The sequence below is a fragment of the Corvus brachyrhynchos genome, unplaced genomic scaffold, assembly GCF_000691975.1.
Source record: "Corvus brachyrhynchos isolate BGI_N302 unplaced genomic scaffold, ASM69197v1 scaffold136, whole genome shotgun sequence".
NCBI classification, from domain to species: domain Eukaryota; kingdom Metazoa; phylum Chordata; class Aves; order Passeriformes; family Corvidae; genus Corvus; species Corvus brachyrhynchos.
In genome coordinates this window covers 5,397,123-5,411,835 of record NW_008239080.1, presented here as the reverse complement: position 1 = coordinate 5,411,835, position 14,713 = coordinate 5,397,123, and the positions used below count along the sequence as shown (strand labels likewise).

At 40.0% G+C, this 14,713-nt stretch overlaps 1 long non-coding RNA gene across 2 annotated transcripts in view; it reads left to right on the top strand.

The window, feature by feature from the left end:
* LOC108447936 overlaps positions 1 to 14,713 on the top strand; it is a 45,095-nt gene that overhangs the window by 23,225 nt on the left and 7,157 nt on the right. The window contains exons 1-2 of one of the 2 annotated variants that reach the window (XR_001863655.1): positions 11,316 to 11,594; positions 13,698 to 13,761. This is a non-coding gene — a long non-coding RNA (uncharacterized LOC108447936). Of the gene's footprint in view, positions 1 to 11,315; positions 11,595 to 13,697; positions 13,762 to 14,713 lie in introns of those variants that run through there. The other variant, XR_001863656.1, reaches the window with a different exon arrangement.

The following is a 14,713-nucleotide window of genomic DNA, read 5'->3' as shown; positions in this document are numbered from 1 at the left end:
ACCAGCCTGAATTTTTTTCAGTGCTGGATTTAATTCACTTTGAGTGAGTCTTACACAAGCAACACTTAAAGGATTCCTACCATGCAGTTCAGGCAATATATTTTGGCTGAGCTGAAGGTGTGAAACAATAGTCACCATCCCTGGAGGTATTTAAAGATGTGTAGATGTGGCACTTGGGAACATGTTTTAGTGGTGGGCTTGACAGTGCTGCGTTAATGGTTGGACTCAAAGGTCTTCTCCCACCTAAGCAATTTAATGACGATATGTTTCTATATGTCTGGAACCTCAGCTGTAATTACACTGTTGTTATCATGCAAAAGATCAAATAAAAAAGATAGAAATTAAATAAGGATCTTCGTACAAGTTTTGATAGTGTCATTCTGCTTTTGATTATAGGTTGAAGCTTCCTGCCTTCCTGCCTTCCTGCCTTCCTTCCTTCCTTCCTTCCTTTTCCACAGATTCCTCACTGCAAGCATATTAAATATAACATGGGAATGACCAAAGCAACTTAAGTTTAGATACTGCATTTCCCTGCCAGCAACTTATAGTAAAGCAGATGTGTATGCAAATTACACCTATCTTAATTCCAGAGATCACTATCTCAGTCAATTACTTTAAAATAACTTATATCGTTGAAACATAAAATGTGATGAAGAAGCTTTAATGTTGGATAAAGAAGGTGTCAGTAACTACCCAACCAAGGGCAAGACTGAAACATATGGTCACATTTTCCCAGCTTTCATTGACCTCATGGGAGCTCTCAGTAAAAAAATCAATGACAGGGTCTTTGATATATAAGAGTAAGAACTGTGTGCACGTGTATTAGAGGTAATAAGATGTGTCTTGTATTACAGGTGATTTGCTTTTTGGGTAAATATATTCTAAAGAGAATTAAAACCAATGTTTTCTCTACCTGAAAAAGAAAGCAGTGACATTTTAAATGCAAATGCATCCAACCACCTCCTCAGCCCCCATGCTTCTACGTGGAAAAGCCCAGAGATTGAAGCATTGAAGTCCACGTTACTTGCTTTTACTCCCTTATGCAAATTTCATTGCTTTCTTGTACTCCTGCCTTCCTCAAAAGTTAGTGCAATCCCCATTACTCTCAAGACCAGTCTCTTCTAAAGAGACCTGTCAGAAAAGGCACTTGGCAGCCTTGACAAATAACTGTCAAGACTCTGATGTCACAGAGTGGAATAATTTGAAGTTTTAGTCTTTCATTAAGCAAGACCTATTACCTGAGCCCTTCTGTCCACAGTTGTTAAATGCATGTATTTAACCCATGATTCCTCAGGTGGCAGATGGCGTGGTTAAAATCATGCTGAGCACTAGCTACTTTCAGAGATCCTATAAATGCTTGCAGTCTTGGAGTAACTTTTGTCCCCTCTCCTTGAGGGACAGGGGAAGTCTACAACTAGCAGCATTGGCTGAGAAGGGATACTAGAGTATTCCCAGAAAAACACCCCTTTTCACATAGTGGGCAGGAAGGATTCAGTAACTGCAGGAGATTTTGCTGTGGGAGCCGGTAAGAGTAAACCTCCTTGCGTGAACCTATATGCCATGTATTCAGGCTGCTGGTATAATGCAGATGCATGAATCTGACAGAGTTTCTTTCTTTTTTTCTAAATTCTTTTAAAGTCCCCAGTTTCTATGTCCCTTAAATTTGGTGCCATCTTTTCCCTGTCCCGTCCCTTTCTTTGTTATCATAATTACAGCTGGTTCAACAACAAAATATTTAACGTCTTTCCTTTCTGCTGGACATTGAAAGTATTGATTTAACATGTGCCTTGTTGTGTTTCTTTTCTTGTTCAGGGTTTATTGAAAGGCAAACTGGTAGCTGATACGTGCATTTTTTCTGTTCTCCATATATGAGACTCTGATAGGACAGGTAAACAACAGCTACTCTGTTTTGTTGTACAGAACAAAAGAATGTTGCCAAGATATATTCCACTTATATCTCTACAATCAAGTACAATAACCTTCCTCAAGCATTTCTATTTGTTGGCAAGATCCTGTGAGTAGGAAGCATTTTCCCCCTTCATATCTTCTCTTTCCATTTCCTGGATTTTATTTGCAAACAGTTTGACAGGAACATTCTCCCCATACCTGTAATATTAGTGTTACACTACTACTTTTAAATCCCACTAGGTTCAGATGAGAAAGAGAGAAATTTAGAAGCACAGTCTGCTGTCCAGAGAGGGTCTTTACACTGATATGTCATCACCCACTGTTTTAACAATAGTTATAAAGGCTCACAGGAAAAGGTTTTTCAATAGGAAAATCCTATCCTAATAGAAAACACTTTTGAACACCAAAAATACAGTGCCCAGTGATTTACACATGATGTATCTCCCTTGAAGGGGATATGAATTGAATTATTCCTCTATAGAACAAGCAAAACAGTAAAAAGAGCAGTTTCAGTTTGCTGTGGTATGTATGCATCCTTTTAGTGTACCTGTCTTTGCGGTTTATTTTTGACTTTTTTCCCTCATTCGATTGTTTTCCAGTGAATTTATGCATGCACTCATGTGTTGTCATAATGGCTTTGTCTGTTTTGTTCTCACATCATGCATGTTTGAAACCAGTTAAATATAAAAGGGAAGAGAAAACCTCTGTGGCAGGTTTTCCTTCATGTTATTTCAGAAGAGAGTGGTTCATTGCTATGCTAATGGGGAGCACGTGGCACAGGGTAATTGTTAAAAAATATTCCTTGCAGACACCCATCATCTTTTATTGTGGAATACTCAATATTCTGCTCACAGTAAGGATGTAATTCACTCTGGGCAGTAAGACACCAAGCTGAATGCTATACTAATTGCAACAAACCTCTGCAGTGTCTAGCTGTGGAGGTGTATGAATAGAGTCCAGTCCATAAACCACTGTGCTGTGGTGTGGGTGCTGGCAGTAACATGTACTCAGCTGAGGAAGATCAACTGTGAAGTGAATTTGTAAGAGACAGACAGGTCCCAGAAACTCTGATTTCATTCTAACAGGACTGGTTTACTTAGACTCTGTATGGCGTATGTGTATAGAGTGAATAATGTGTGTATTAAGCATATGGATATAATACTGCTCTACAGAACTGGAAAATGTCCATATTCTGGCCAGAATTTGTACTATCCATGAGGCCAGACTAGATGATCATAGTTGTTCCATATGGCCTTAAAATTTGTGAGTAGAAGCAGAATTGTCCACAAAACCTACTAAAAACTAAGCTAAGCAGACCTAGTTTTCCTTTCAAACATTAAGATGAAGATATTGAAAAAAAAATTATAAAAAGACCTCTTGGAGGGATAATATAATTCTGAACTACTTAAGGGTGTTTTGTGACTTGTTTAGTGCTTTCAGTGCACATTCAAGGTTCTCCTATAAAAGGCACTGCTATGCTCAACTGCTGAGTATTGCTATTATTAATGAAGGTCCATAATGGTTCTAAATTTAGACTTATAGTTCAATATAGAGTTTAAGATCTTTGCTGGGGTTACAGCCGTGAAGGTCTGCATGTAAGCAGTCCCTGTCAATTACTGACAGTGACTTATATAGGATGGTGTCTGCTTGTGTCTCATTATTTTGATTTGAAGACACTGTACCATAAACATTCAGAATGCTAAAACCCCAAGGGAAGATGAACATGCTGATAACATGAGCATAAAGCTGTCAAAGGAAGAAAACATTGAGTATATCTCCAAGCAGGGCTTTTGCTAAACCACAAGCTGAATGTGCCCTTTGAACACTGTAACACATATTGTGGTCTAAATCTTAAACATACACATCCTAGCAAAAAACTTCCACCACCCTATAAAAATATTAAAAATAACACTTTCTATTGTGCTTTTGTATGCTATATATTTAGAATAGCCATCATTTGAAAAAGTAAAGGTTAACTTACTTATGTCAGTGTTTAAGGCTTCCTAGAAATGTGGGTTTAGAATTAAGAATTTTTGTTAGTTTGTGAAGCTATGAAGTATTTATTAGGCCACACATGTTCATTGCTTCTTTGGTCTTAACTCCAATGTACAGAGTCCCTGATGCTGGATTGTAGTATGAAATTCCTTTAGGGTGTGGAGACGTGAGCAGGTCTTTGAGAAACATGGGCAGCTGGCATGCAGTGATGACACAGTGCTCGGGATGGAACAAGAGCAGCAGGAAGGGGACACAGGCACCATGGCTGTGTCCATCACGTCCAGTGTGGTGGCCCCATTGCTCTCCTTGGTGAGGAGAAGGTTGTGCTCAGGGAAAGTCTGCCTGGTGGGCGTAATTCTGTACAGCAATGCCTGCCCTGCAAGGGTCAGACAACCTCCCATTTAGCACAAGCTGAGTGATATCTCAGGGTTTCTTCCAGCTGTATTTTCTGCAGATCTCCTCTAGAGCAGCTCATATGGATTTGGAAGACTAACCAGAGAAATCTTGAAAATGTGGTTAGTACTGACAGGGTGTCACCAGTGTTCTTCTTCCAAATACTTTCAAGTCAATCTTCTACTTAAGGTGGAACTAAAATGACCCTCCTATGTGTTTATGAGAAATACTGTGTGTGATGGGGGTTAATGCACAGTGTAAAACATAGTACAAAGATACGTCATCCTGCTTCTCCTGGGAAAACAGTTAATGAATCCATGTTTAGTGGTTCAATACCTTTTGTGTTGCATCAAGCTCTTGTGCAAAGAAGAGGTACCTGTCCTTCCATCCTCTGATTTATTGGAGAAAAGAAAAAATATTTGAATAACACAGATACCCTTCCTTAGTAAAGGTTAGACATGCTGTTGACTCACTCATGTCCTCAAAAATAAGTATATGAATCACTTTTTCCCCCATAAATGAAACATTTTTGGTTTTATTTTTGGAATTCACACTTTGACTTATTCAATGAAATATAAATAGGTGCTAGTGTAGCACATGCTCACAGCAAGAATAAAATGCTGTCACAAAAGTGATTTACCACACAGGAGCCTGCTGTTACCATTTCTTTGCTCTGCAGGCTCATGTTGCTGAAAAAAATGCAAGTCAAGCCTAGGTCTTTGCAATCAGAAAATAGATGGTTGAATTATTTAACATATGAGAGATTGAAGTGATATGAACACAAAAGGCCTGCAAGTTTCTAGTCTCTGGAGACATTTGTAAGTCCTGTATCCATGAAAGTGATATACTGTTTATCTGGATTAGGCTGCCAAATGAAATACATATTTATGTGTCTTCCATTCCAGGCTAAGCATCATGTCAAAGATGTCATCAGGAAATATGAACAAACACATAGTTATAGTACCCATTATCTTTGTGGTTACATTCAGTTTTTCTCTCAAGGAAGTTCATTTTCCATGTCTACTAACTGGTGGGTGATTTCTCCCTGTCTTTGTCTCCACCCATGAGTGTTTCAGCGTTTTATCTCTCCCCTGTCCAGATGGGGAGGGGTGTGACAGAGTGGCTTTGCTGGGTACCGAGCACCCAACCAGGGTCATCACACCACAAAATTGTATTAAAATCAATGTCTATAAAGAAGGAAAAATTGTGGGTTTTTTTTTGTTGAGGTCAGGCCAGGGACAGAAAGAAACAGTCCTGCCAAGAGAAGGAGGGTCCTACTTAAGGGAACTAAGCATGTGATTTTGTGCAGGTCTTTACAACCGTGTCTGTCTCTCTTCTCAGGCTACAATTTGATCACTTTCCAACCTGCTTGTTCTCCATAAGGGTGAAGATAGTAAACACCCGTGAAATGGCTATAAACCATCCATTGTGTCTGTAGAGCAAATAAGGCATGCCAGTGTGATGACAACCTCCTCAAAGTTGGCCACAGAGGGCTTCAAGCCCTTCACACCAGGAGTGTCTTCACGTGTAACAGCAGTGAAGCAGCTTCCTCTTCTTCCCTCTCATGCCTTTGTTATCCACAAGCATGGCCAACATCCTAAAGGTCACTGAGCTGCAAAATCACCTAGAAAAAGGAAATCCTAGAAAAGGAAGTAGAGAGAACTGTAAATAAGGAAAAAACCAAATTCTTAGATGAGGGAGTGCTACTGCCCTGGAGGGACAGATTCTCCTGGCCTCCACCACAAAACTCCTGGCCATTGCTTGTCCATTGACTTTTCTCACACAGCTATTGTCTGGAAAGGTCTCACATTTTAGTATTTGACTGAGCACATTTAAGTTAAATGCTCAAAGCTGCTGAGCACCCAACAACTGCAACTGAAAGTATTAAAAAACATTCTTAAGATAAGCATCCAGACTCTGGAAAATATATGTCTGTGAATAAGGGATTTATCCAACTATGTGTTGACATTTGCACCTTGGCTTCTTCTGACCCTGTAGTTATTAACTGTGTAATGGAGAATTTGCACAAAGTGATTGCTGTCTATAAATCCCTAATTCAACAATTTATTAACTTTTAAATCCTTGACTTTGCAACCTGACTGATTCTTCAGAAGAAATGTCTGTGTAGTCTTCGGTTTTCAGAAAGCAGACTGAAATAACAGAAATTTTCTCAGGAGAAATTGTCTGTTGACAGAATCAGAGCCTTCTATTGCAGAGATCTTTGTCACTTCAGCAGCAGAATAACTGATAGCAGTATCAGATTGTCATCACCTGTTTACTAGCAGTAAAGGAGAATGAAAAGTGCCCTTTCCAAGGTGCTTTATAGCCCATAGCTGATACCAGGTTTGGGAAATTAGAATTATGCTCTGCATCTTGAAGAGAAAGATCCTTTGGTGGTTAGAGATCCTGCTTTGCTACATCTATCATGATCTTTTCCTCAGTCCTCTGAAGTCACCTCTCTTTTTTAGCTAATCTCAGGCTAGACTAGCTTCTCCTGGATCTTTAGCCATTACTTGTCCTAACCTAGTCCTTCAACTGTGTCCTTATTGTCCCTGGTTTTGCATCAAGTGGTAGCTTTCTCCTTGTTGCCTGAGTGCCAGAGTTGGGAAGGTTCAAGACCATGCCCTGAATTTTTGTTCTTGTGAAAAAAATTTAGTAAGTTTTTATAAGAAAAGCATGACACACTGCTATCTCTGGATATGTCCTGCCACTTGTAATTCTACCATGGAAGCAGAATTTGCCCATTTCCACTGAGCTGCTTCCGTGTGGTCTCTGTAAGGATGGGACATCTGGTATAGTAGCCAAAATCTGTGAGAAAACACAATATATTTGGGGGTTCATGTCCTAAATTTGTTTAAATGTCAAGTTGTTCATGTCAGCTGAGAAACAGAGAAAATCTGCCCTGCCACTCACTTTCCTGTGCATCCTAATCTGCTGCAGCACCATGGGAAGAAAACCAATGCAGTGAAGGAAAGCATTCACTGCCCTGTTTCAAAATAAGGCACAGGAAATCCCAAATCGTTCTAGACCATCCCAAAGGAGTAACTCCTGAAATCTTTGCTTTAAACATTTCTTGTGCTGTGCTGAAAAAAGCAGCTGCCAAACCATTTGCAGGCTTGGTGTTGAACAGTGAACTCAGGCTGGGAAGGGGCAGATCACTTAACAGTGACACCACATAATTTGTTGTTACTGAAGTCCATATTTATCCTATTAATAAAGAGTTTGGTGTTAACATTTTTGTGTAAATGAGGATAATTTATTAAGTGAAAAAAAGAAGAAACTAAGGAGAACAGATTGCTCTAGAGGGCAAAGAAATATATCACTGCAAACATACATAATGAATGCAATTTATAAAGCACTTTTAATTAAAAGTTTTAAACTTGAATTATATAATTTGGTTGCAAAAGTTGAGCATGTTTTATTAAGCCAGACTTCTCAGCTGATCTTTGTACTCCATTTAAGAGAAAATAACTATTATGTTTATAGCTGTCTCTTTGTCATTAAGAAATTATTTATTTATAACTTACCAAAGTGGTGTAAGCAAAGCATTTGGGATCTGTGCTTTTGTTCACCAGTTTCCTCTGAATTAATTTCCATCTGTCTAGGCCTTTTAACAGAGATAGTTATTCTTCTTTATAGGACTGATGAATAATACTAATTCTTGCATACTGCTTTTTATAGCTTTTGAAAAACTATCCCTTAGCTTGGGAGCATGAATGCTTATATTCCTTCTTCAAACATATACTATACATTATCATATGTTTAAAGACACAAATAGCAAAGGAGCATCTGCTGCAATGAGGAGTCTGATGTCTTTAGATGATTGTTTGCTTTGAGCATATTTGTGAAGAAAGTTGTCTCAGCTCTGTCCCACAAAACCTCTGGTTTTCATAAGAGTTTGTTGCACAGAACAAAGCAAAACTGCATTCCCAGCTTTTGAAAACATTGAACAATTTGAGAGGAATTTGGGTAGAGATGGTAAATGCAAGTGCTTTCTACCTTATGGTCTTCATTGTGACCAACAAGTGCCCACCTGAGATGAAGCCATGGACAGCTCTGGGAATGATCCATCCCCTCCTCCTTAATTTTAAGGTTCAGTATCAACAAGAGAGGAGGTGCTGAAACTTGGAATAGGGGCTGGATGTCCAGTCAAGAAATCAGCTTGATACTGCTCTGAGATATTGAGCTTTAACAGAAGGTACAAAATGTATTGTACTTTAGCAAAAGCTGACCTGGGGTTTTTTTGGGTGTTTGTGCTGTGTAGCCACCCCCTCTGATTGTTTCTGTGTAGTAAAACAGACTCATTCAGTTAATTTTTGGATAAAGATGGTATACCTTGTATTTAGTATGCTTGGGAAGTGGTAGGTGAGGCAAAGAATTTGTGACTCGTCTCACTTATGAATATTCCCTCCTCCTGATTCCAAGAAAATTTAGATATTGAATTGTTCTCTGAACAGCCTAACTTTCTGGAGGTGGATCTGTGGGATTTAGCTTTGAACATGTCTCTTGCCAGGTTTAATAGAATGTAACACGATAGCCCATAGCAGCTCTGCCATGAGGTTTACCCAGCTGACTCTTTGAAAGCTGAAGAGCAGAGGGACCAAGTCTGTCTTTGTACACTCAAAAAAAACCCCAAATTCACCTGTGACACTTTTTTTAGGGAATGAGCAGATTTTATCCTTAAAAACATTTGAAAATTATGAATAGGTTAATCCACTCTTAAAATAGTTCTTGTTTCCGTGTCAGGAAAAAAAAAGATGCTAGACCTTGCTAATGCTGGCAAATAGCTCTTCTGTTGATGTAAATTAGAAGTTGCGTTTGGCCACAAGAAAATGAAGGGAGCTATATAAACCAAGAAAAGAAGAGGACTCCTGATAACCTTTCACTGAAATTTGGGAATGAGAAAATTAATTGTCTAACCTCCAAATTAGAAGCCCTCTGTGTAGATCCTGAGAGTTCACTGTTTACCTTTCATGAAATGCTGAAGTTTGCAGCTTCTTTCTGAGACAGTTCAGGATTTCTCCCAAAACCATTTTTTCAGTTTTAGTTAAAAATGATAAGGTTTATTTCCTGTCTATTTTAGGACCTTTATCTTTCCCATAGATATAAACAGGTTTCAGTTTGCCAGTTGGCCCTCCTGATTACCAGTAGTTCTGCTTGAGTAATCTCACATCTTGAAGAACTGGCATAAGAATAATATAATTTCATTTAGTATTGCAAGTACTTCTTCCTTTTTTCTTCCATGTGGTTTTTCAGAGTCAGGGAGCAGTTTATGATCAGTGATTTTCCTCCTACATCATCATTTTGCACTGTCATGTGGGCAAAGAAAGCTAGAGAGCTGTCTTTGTCCTTTTATAGTGCTGATGATCAACATGCTGCCCTTTGTGAGGCCATCATGCTCAAGTACAGGATCCAACACTGTCTGAAGAAAGCTGCCAGCACTTGTCTTTGAATTGCTTTTCCTCTGCTCAAGACAAATGTTGACACTGCCTTTTTGACTTTTGTAAGGAGACCACAGTCTCAGCTGCAGCTGCTGTGAGGAGCAAGTAAAGCACGAATGTACTCAGACACTGCAAAGACTGCTTATGCACATTCCAAATCCTCTTTCAGGCCATTCCATTAAAGTTTCAGAATGCTTTGGTTTTCAGATGACAACATTTGATGTGAGGAGCGTTTTTGGGGTTACTTCAACCTTATGCTAATGTGTCAAAGATATGTATCTTCGTGTGTTTGTCTTATCCTTCTCCCTACCAAGGTGCCCTGTATTCATTCAAGGCATTGACTGGACCATCATTCCCAAACAATAGGGATATATCCTGGTACCAAAAGACAATTATGGGAACTGGAAATATTATCATTAGTGCTTGGACAGCATGATTTTGCTGTCTTTCCTACAAAGAGATGAGAGTTTTTATCTTAGCTTCCGTTTTATTTCTTAAATCTTTGGAGTTTTTGGCTGCCAGGAGGTGGTGCTGACGTACTCCTCTTGTTCAGGAGCCTGTGACGCGTCTGAGCACACAGGAGTGAGAGGCAGTTCGATTTTGGCAGACACGTACAAGCTATTCGGTTACAGTATTTAGTTACATTTTTACATCAGTTAAATTTCATGTCACTGAAACTGCCTGCTAATACTGTGCTGCTGTATTGACTCTGCTGTGAGGGAGAGCTGGACTGCTTGTCTTTTGCTTCTAAAACACATTACACCAATTTCCAGGTACCAGGTCCCTCATCTGCAGGGTGGCAGTCTTGACATCTAGAAACTCCCTAAGAGAAGCATTAGAGATTAAGCGACCAATAGATATGAACTGCAAGTGTGAGTTACTTATGTTGTAAGTGCAGCTGGTTTGGGAAAGGGGTTCAGAGTAATGTAGCCAAGTTTGAATTGCAGTGCATGGGAAAGATGGTGATGTTTCCTTGGTACCTCCCTGTGCTGGTGTGTTCACACTGGACCTGGAAATTCTGTGCAGCCCACTTCATCTGGTGAAGCAGACAGTGTTTCAAGTTGATAAAACTAGGGTCAGCACTATCTTTTACTCACCTACAATCATCCAAACAAATCCCTGTTACAGACTTGACCTCACAGAGTTAGAGCCCATTTTCTATATGACAATCTCACACTGCCTTGGACCTTGCTGGGCTGCTGCTCCAGGCCCAGCTAGTCTGTCACAGCTCCTTGGGTTGCTGCTGTGACTTCAGACAATATCTGCTTTACTTTGGACTTCTGTGGGATGATCAGGCTTTTGAAGCTCTTCTTGTTTGTGTTCTGCACACTCAGCTTGGTCCAGAGCACCAGGCTCCTATTCCTGCAGCTCCCACCACCTCCTGCTTGCCTTACTACCCTGGACCTGGTCTTTCCTGCTGCTCAGTGGTTGCTCTCCTCATTTCTGCCCTTTTGGTTCTTTGATGACTAACATAAATGTCGAAAAATTCCCAGCTACTTGTAGAGCTTATTCTACAGAGACCTGGTCAGTAGCCCATAATCACACTGTCTGGCACAAGCAGAGCGGAAATATTGAAGAGCCAGTGACTGTCTGGTGTATCAGCTCTTTAGGTTCTCCTCAGATGGTCTTTGACTAGACCCAGCTTGCATTTCATGGTGTACAGTTAACTCATTTCTCTTTGTGGTTTTCCTTCTGTGTTTTTATTTTCTGACATACAACAATTCTTCATTTAAGTTTTCTTGTGCATATTTTCCCTATAGGCAGAACTCATCTTCTGTCTGAAGGTCTGTTTCACAGTCCTGCTCTGAGGCTTCTTGTCTGTATTCAAAATGGCATAATCTGTAACAAATGTACCATGTAAGTAAGTTAAAAATACATTGATCTTTATTCCTGTCTGTGAGTGCTTGATAGGCAGAGAGATATTCAGAAAGCCAGTGTCATAAAACTCCTGTTAGCACGAAAACTGAACTCCTACTGTTAAGCCACCAGTATAAAAGACTTGACCTCCTAAGGGCAGATAAATCTGTGTGTCACATAAATTCCCTCTCTAGACACTAACTCTTAGATCACCGCTTTTCAAGTACTTCAGAATTTCACATATGTATTTTTTTCTCTCACATAAAGGCCTTTCTCAGCATGGCATCATGGCATTTACTCCCTCCCTCTGTTGCAAGTCTATACTAAAGTTACCTGTAAATTCAGCCTTGCAAGTAAGTTTAACTTGCAGAAGAACGCATTCTCTTTGAGGAAGTTTATGGCATTTTCAGACATTTAGTTCTTTTTCAAATGGCCTCATTTAAAGTACTGAACTATAAGGCAGTCTTGAGCAGTGAAGCGCAACCTTTCCTGTTTCTGTGCAGACAGAAAGAAGCTGATGCTCTGATTATTTTCATTCAGAAATGCATGGAGAGATAAATACAGCAATAGAAATACCAAGGACCTGGCTGTACAACAGTCTGTTTTGGTAAAGCCTTCTCTGTAAGAAGGATTAAAGAACTGTGTCTGGGATCAAGTAAAATGTGAGCATTTGATTGCTAAATGGGAGAGGGAAAAAATCACTGTGTCTGATAGTCTGCTGAAATCTAGAAGAATTCACAATATCCTCTGGGCTTCTTCTGCAATGCAAAGAAATGCATTTGAGGGTTTGGGGGTTTTTGGCTGTTTTTTTTCTTTAAAAAATGTTTAAATTTTTAAAACCACTATTAATTAGCTTAACCTGGTGGTTATTCCCCTGCCTCTCCCCAGCCTGATTTCTCCCATTGCAATACAGCTTTTTCTTTCATAAAAACAAAGCTTTTCTTTTTTTTTTTTAATGGGTTTTGGTTGAGTAAGTGCAAATGGCTTCATTCCTTTTGTGTCTGACTCACTGATGAACTCAGGTATCTCCAAAAAGTTATTTCAGGAAATATTTCAATTAAAACAGACTTACTTTTTCTTGGCACAGTTCATCACTAGATCAAGTTTTTGAAGTCGTCTTGTCAGGTTGTCTCTAACCCCACAATGTAAGACTGCTGCAAGTTACTCTCCTGTATCTCAGCATCACCCCAAAAAGAGGTGTTTCCAGGCAGCTTTCTCATTAAGAAATGGAAAAGCTTTCTGTCCTTACCCTCTTGCTGGATTATATTGTGACAGTCCTATGTCAAAAATATGCCTCAGATTGCTTAGGGTCAGGCTTTATCTTGAAGTATGACAGGAGCATGAAACAGGATCTCTCTGGAACTATGCCATGGTTTACTTTCTGCTGAGAGACCAGAATAAATTAGTCTAATTTACATTAGGAGAATATTTAGTTTTGATATTAGGACAAGGTTTCTCTCTAGGGTAAATGCAGAATGCATAGTCATAGAGTGTCTTTTGTTGAGCTTATGCAAACAAATTGGATGTGTGGGGATCTGGAGACAGGGAACTGTGTGTGGTACAAGGAGGGATAGTTTTCAGCCTGGTGTCTGCCTCTGGCTTGCCTAAGAGTTGATTAGGGGGCTAGGGTGACTTATTTTGGTGCAACAGTGGTCTGTTCTGGGCCAAAGTGTCCTCAGCTTGCCCCTGCCACATGGGTCCAGGACTGCTGTAGGGACAGAAAGAACATGCTGGGTAGATGCAGCTCATCCTGCACTTTGATAAACTGGGTTTTCTGCACCTGAGCCTCGGTCCTCGCATGCCAGGAGAGGTGTAGGAGATGCCAAACTCCCCTATCCTCGGAGGAGGACATTCAGTGTCTCACTGGGGGCTGTCCTACAGGACCCCTTGAGCATATTCTGGTTCTATATTTCTATGATTACATTACATGATAATCCAGAAAAAACTAAAACTCCATAATATATCACCTATGACCCTGGAAATGGTAATTTTACAGAACTGCTTTCCTGTGTTCTTCATTCAAGGTGTATTGTGTGTTCATTATAGGATGTCAGAATGACAGTAGCGTTATTCTCTTATTTACAGTTCTTCCTTTCTCTTCAGCAGTGAAAATGAAAAGGAAATCAATGCCATTAAAGAGAATAATGACAAACTCACCTCCTGCAAGGTCTGTGCTCTTATATATTTTTTTTCTGAATTCTCATCTCTGAATGTACTTGTACAAATGTGATGCAAGAATGGAGGAAAACTCTAGGAAAGCACCACTGCAAAAGAGAGAAATACTGTGGTAGGCCACTGGATCTGCAAAAGGCTGAAAACAATCCCATGTCCTGCATCCCCCTCCACACCCCTGGCCTTTACATAAGTGTGCTATGTGATTAGAAATGTCAGGGAGGAAGATCAAGAAAGATCAAATTAAGTGACACAGGAGACAAGGGGAGCTAGTACAATTCAGTAGCAATCAAACAACATTCAAACTTCAGTAACATCATTGTGTCTTTCAGTCAATCTGTGCATCACACTGTGAAGCCTCAGATCAAAGAGCTGTTAAAAACCCACCAAGGAAGTTCTCCATCAGGCAGGAGCCTGTGGTCTCTCACAATTTATTAAGTCAGAGCAGCACCAAATGCTGAACTGTGCCAGCAGGGCAGTATTTCATTGCCCTTTCTGTGCAATTCTAAAGCCCTTTCATTAATTTCCAGATTGTGAGCAGAGTTTGCAAGCACAACATCTGGAAACCACTTTGGCTTTCAGAAGTGAGAAGGCTGCAGCATGACTCTGTATTCTCTGCAAGAGCCTTGTTCCTCTATGCTGCATTGCTCAGTGAATAATATTGACTGCTCAGTTCTTCCAGAGTTTGAATTTTACTGAGGAATGAAGCAACAGGGATAGAGGGCAATGTATTTATCCAGCATGATGCCTTTGCTCTAATGAGTGGGGCAGTCATATAGCATTTAGAGTTGCTGACTATAAAGGATGAAACAAATCTCATTTGCATACTACTCTCAGGAAGGGTTTCGTTAGTGAGGTTTGCCCTCTTTGTACTGTACCAGTCCCTACCTCTCCAGCAACCCCACTGGGCTGATGGGAAGCAATTTAGATGGGCTCAAAAGCGGTTC